Raw genomic sequence first — 6000 nt, forward strand, 5'->3', positions numbered from 1 at the left:
TAATTTGTGGTGTCTTATCTTCAAAGTCGGAGCTACTGTTTGGAGTAGAATGACTGGAAATAAATCCAAGTAATTACTGCTGACTATAGCAGTGGCTGGAGACAAGGTAGGAGGGAGAAAACAAAGGAAGAGACACTGCCCCTGCCCGTTGATGTTAAATTATCCCTGCCTCCCAACATCCTGTCTCATATGACCGAAGCAAAAGCAATGGAATGGCTGTTCCACTCTCTAGCAGGCTCCCATTACACACACAAACACCCCCCCTACCTCGGCTATCCTTTGGCAATTCAGTTCCCGCTCAAGGCTGTGTCCTGGATGCTGTTTTATCTGATTTCACTTGTATAAAAATGTATCACTATGTGATTTTTCCCAGGGCTGACCTTACTTTCACTCATTCATTCATTCATTCATACATTCACTCAATTAATGTATGTTGATACTCATACTGTGCCACAAACTATGCAGAGTGTGGGATTGGTCTTTAAAGGATGAGCAAAGGAGTAGTAAATTCTAGGGAGAGCAATACACTTTTACGTTGAATCATACAAAACTGCTCTTTTCATAAGTCTAAAACAGTCAAATATTGGCAATTTCAGCCTAATAAATAATACTATCCTTTCTTTTTGGATTATGTACCTTGCCCAAAATGAGATTAAGAGCTATCAACATGGTGACGATAGTTGGCAATACTGTATCGTATATTTGAAAGTTGCTACAACAGATTTTTTTTTTTGATGTGGACCATCTTTAAAGTCTTTATTGAATTTGTTACAATATTGCTTCTGTTTTATGTTTTGGTTTTGGCTGTGAGGCATATGGGATCTTAGCTCCCCGACCAGGGATTGAACCCACACCCCCCGCCTTAGAAGGTGAAGTCTTAACCACTGGACTGCCAGGGAAGTCCCATGACAGTAGATCTTAAAAGTTCTCATTACAAGAAAAAAATTCTGTAACTATGTATAGTGATGGATGTTAACTAGACTTATTGTGGTGATCATTTCACAATACATACAGATATCAAATCATTATGTTGTACATCTGAAACTAATATAATAAGTCAATTATATCTCAACTATTTTTTAAAAGAACTGTCAGATAACTACATTCAATTTCAAAGTCTATAAACCCATTTGAGGTTCAGGGTGCTTTCATACAATGAACATTTTGAGACAGCCAACAGCAAGATTGGCAAAAACACAACCATGATGATAGTGAGAGTCTACAAAGTGCTGATTACATTACAAATTACATCTGTCCCTCTTAAAATCTCTGCAGAGTTGGTATTATTACCTCCACTTTACAGATATGGAAGTTGAAGCTCAGCAATATTATGTAATCAGTCCAAAAATCTTATAGTTTGTAAATGGCTTAGCTGGATTTGAACCTATGATTGTCTTATTCCAAAGCCTAGACTCTTTCCATCAAAATTAAGCAGTAACTATTAGTGATTTACTCTCCCTCAGTCCTCCTGCCACAAAACACCAATACACACAAGGATTTTCCTCTGAACCTCTTAGGTCTAATTTTCCATAGCCTAGAGTTTCCAGAAAGTTAAATCCATTATGTTCATATATTTTCTGCAGCCCCTGACCACTGTCCTCCATGATTTCCCACTCCAGTCCCAGCATTTTAAAATATTTACTGCCAAAAGATTAGATTCCCTGTAACCATCAACAACCAGTCTAAGGAGCAATTCTAAGGTTAATTCTGACCCATAATTTTACTGAAGAAAGCAGAAAAACACCCTTACATAATAGAAGAAGAGACCTAATCTGCAAGTGTTTGGGTTATCAAACTCTGCAGCACTCACCTCCCTGTATCAGATGGTGTCCCACAGATGTCCAGCTGGTTCAAAGGATCTGAATCAAACGTCTCTGTCCCCTACAGCACAGGTGAGAACAGGGAGGGTAGTCTGTAATTTATCCACATAGAGCTATGTGAATATTTCCTCTCTGGTTGTCCAGGGGCTTTTCTTTTGCTTTTAAGCCCAGCCCAAGCCAGGGTGGCACTTAACCCACTTATGCTGGGAAGCAGAGTGCATTATTGTAACTTAAAAAAATTCACTTCTGTGAGACCACTCAACTTTACAGGAAAAGTGACACCTGAACGTGCCATAAAAAAACTAAAAGGAATGACTAAATTTAAAATTTTCTATTCAGGGGAAGTCCTTACAAATGTGGTAATGGGTGAAATGCTAAGAGTACGTTTAGCTTGAAAGAGGACTATATATCATCATGCAATCATCTTTAAACAAAGGAGGAGATGAAAGAGAGAAAATAACGGTAGCTAACTTGGAAAAAGTTTTATAATTCCTAAGTATGTATTAAGCATACTAAACTGAGAGGCCAGAGCCCAGCCAAACTACTAACTTAGTGGCTTATTATGATAAATAAAAATATATGGAGTTCTTACTATGTGTCAGGCACTGTACTAAGAACTTGAAATTAATTATCTCAATCCTCACAACAATTCTATGATATCGGTGGTATTTTTATTCCCATTTTACAGATGAGGAAACTGAGGCCAAACAATTAAGAAATGTACAAAGCGAGTAGTAGAGCCAGGAATTGAACCAAGACAGCCTGATTCTCAGTTTCCTATAAATCAAAGGGTTAAATCTGATGATTTCTGGGGTCACTTTGGGCATTATAATTGTACAACCTTTTGTAACTGACTGACAAAATCATAAAGAAATCTTTCTCTAGGGAAGAGATTATGATGCAAAAGGAAAGAAACCCAACCTAAGCTTTAAAACAAGGTATGCTCTCCACCGTCATATGTCTTATTTTAAACCTATTTCCCATCTTCCTTAAGCAATGTTCTACTAAGTAGGAAAGTTTAGCAGAAATAAGGAGGGGAAAGAGAGGTGGTCTTTTACCTAGTAAACTATAAGTATGAGATACTAAACATCCATTATAATGTACTAACTAGGATAGCTAAATTTTTGCATAAAAATAGCACTTCTTAATTTATTCAACCAATACTTAGTAAACCTATTATAACACCTGACTAATGGTGTCTATGTATGAAATAAAATTCTGGTTACCACATGGTTGACTGAATATATGTATTTATCTCTGTTCTATCAGGTAACTCCACAAAAATTATGGTAAAGGTAGGGGAAAGCTACAGAGCCACAAAACAAAACAAATGGGAGGAGAGACAACAAGTCGCGGCGATAAGAGAGGTCAACAAACTTTTGGAGTATGAGAAGTGAATCAAGTGGCAACTGAATTGGGAAAGATGAGAAAGCTGAAACCTAAAAACTCCTAAAAGGGAGGCCACCAAGAAGACCTATGCTGTAAATTTCATAACGGTCAATTGAGACACCAGATGGGTACAATCGACCCTCATTATCCATGGATTCATATCTGCAAATTCGCCTACTCTCTAAAATTTACTTTGTGTCCCCAAAATGAACACCTGAGCCGTATCGTGGTCATTCACAGACATGAGCCATGTTGAAAACCTTGAGTCGCTGGAAGTACACATTCCCAGCTGAGGTTGAACAAGGCAACACTATTCTCGTACTGTACACACGTCCTTTTCATGGTCTACTTAGTGCCACAGTTTTCGCATTTTTGTGCTTTTTGATGGTGATTCTGTTTAAAATGGCCCCCAAGCATAGCGCTGAAGTGCTGTCTAGTGGTCCTAAGCAGAAGGCTGTGATGTGCCTGACAGAACATATATGTGTTAGATAAGCTTTGTCAGGCATGAGACACTGACAAAGCTTACACTGCTTACAGAGTGTAGAACTTACACAACACATACACTGCTGTTGGCTGTGACTTCAAGGTTGATGCACCAACAATATATATTAAGCTAGGTGTCTTTAAATGGAAACACGTATGAAACAAGGTTATGTACTGAATAGCTGGCAAACAGAGTCTCACAGGAACTCAACCCTGTGCTTCCCCTAGGGAGAAGTGTTCAGTATTCACTAATTCAGTGCCCACAGTGACTTCATAGAATACAATTACTGCAAATAACATGTACAATAGGGAAGATAAATGTGAACTGAAGGAGGAGGGCAAATTGGACCTGCAGGGGCCACTGAAGCTATGTCAGCAGGAATTTGTTGATAAGGGCTAAAGCAGATCTGAGCATGTAACAGAGCATGGGACAGAGCACATATCAGATAGCGCTGGCTAGAATGGGTAATTAATATACTTGAAGAAAGTAACACTGAGGTTGGAGGGGGAGAGAAGAAATCCATGCCTTGCAGCCTTTCAACTCGATTCCACAAACATAATTCAATGTTAGGTCCTGTGCTTGACTCTGTGGAAACAAAGTTGAGAAAAGCAGAGGCCCCAACCAGGAAAACTTCACAACTTAGGTAGGAAAACAGACTTGTAAACAAGGTGCTATAAAGCAAAGTAGCAAGTGCTGTCAAAGGTGTGTATAAAGTGCTACAGGAAATGAGAAAGAGGAGCCATTAATTCTGCTCTATGGGAAATGTACACCAGAAAGTAATTAAGAGAAAGGGAAATTTTAGTGGTACATTCAAGGTAAATGTACAAAATTATAAAATAAATATTCCTGGTAGAGATGTTTAAGAGCCTGACATTTACGGCACCTGGGATGGGGTCTAGAAGACCCAATGGTAGCCCTTGACTATACCTCCTTCAGTGAGTCAAACAGTGGACCCTCAGAAGTTAAGTCCACCCAGAACTCGCAATATGACCTTATTTGGAATAAGGGTCTTTGCAGATGTAATTAAGGTAAGGATCTCTAAAAGTGACTATTCTGGATTAGGTGGGCCCTAAAGCCAGTGACCAGTATCTTTATAAGAGGCAGAAAAGGAGAGTCAAACACAGAGAGACACAAGAGGAAAGCTATGTGACTACAGAAGCAGAGATTGGAGTGATGCATCTGCAAGTCAAAGGACACCAAGGATTGCGAAGCCACCAGAAGCTAAGAAAGAGGTATGGAACAGATTCTCCCTCAGAGCCTGCAGAGGGAACCAATCCTGCTGAAAGCTCGATTTTGGATTTTTGGCCTCCAGACTGTGAGAGAATAAATATCTATTGTTGTTACCCACCAAGTTTGGGCTAGTTTGTTACAATAGCTCAAAGAAATGAATATACCTTCCTATCTCAGGTTACATGTGATTCATAGACCAGGCTGACCCATCAGATTCTCCCCTCTGGGAATGTGGAACTGAGTGAGCTAGATGGTGGTGGACAATGGGACTGTCAGGGTCATATGGGTGCTGGCAGCCATGTTTTATATGTGTAAGAAAGAAAGGTTAAGAAGGGAGTGAAGAAAAGCAAAGAGAGAAGCAAAGGTGAGAGTCCATGTGATAACAGACAGATCGATAACCGACTTCCCAGCTGCTTGTGTGGAACACATGAGACCTGGTGTATTCCCTGCCTGTGGACGTCCCTGACATTTCCTGTTATGTAACTGAAATAATCTGCTACTGACTGAAGTTAGATTGAACCAGTTTTTGTTCCTTGCAACCAAATGAGCCCCAATTTAACAATGATGCTTGGAGTAATTTGGTTTTAAGAAAATATAAGGTGGTGGAAATAAAATCGTAATATCTAAACCGATGGTTTCAAAGTGTAAACTGATCAGGAAAGAAAAGGTAACAGTTGGGAAATGTTAGCAGTAAAAAGGCTCCTGAATAGAAAGCAAACACATTTTCTTTTATAATATAGCATGATTGTTTCAGGCCCTAGACTAGATATTCACATCAGGGGAGACGATGAAAAAGGAGAGAGTATCAAATGCTCTGGAGACTTAACAAGCACAGCTCTCCTGACCCCCATTTACATGTCTCCATGGGGTAGGTCTTGTGGTCCCTCTGCCTTGGATCAGGGCTGAATATCTTATATGCCAGATTAATTACTTGATTCTTTCGATCTCTAAACATCTATTAGCATCTACTATGTACTCAATTCTAAAACTTAAACATCAATAAATAGTATTTACAATATTGATGATATAATCAGTAACCACAGCAAAATCAAATAGTGCTTTGCACACATAGAAAAA

This window comes from Aethalodelphis obliquidens, unplaced genomic scaffold (assembly GCF_003676395.1).
Source record: "Aethalodelphis obliquidens isolate GAN/ISIS:26980383/991018 unplaced genomic scaffold, ASM367639v1 scaffold4, whole genome shotgun sequence".
In the NCBI taxonomy this organism is placed as follows: domain Eukaryota; kingdom Metazoa; phylum Chordata; class Mammalia; order Artiodactyla; family Delphinidae; genus Aethalodelphis; species Aethalodelphis obliquidens.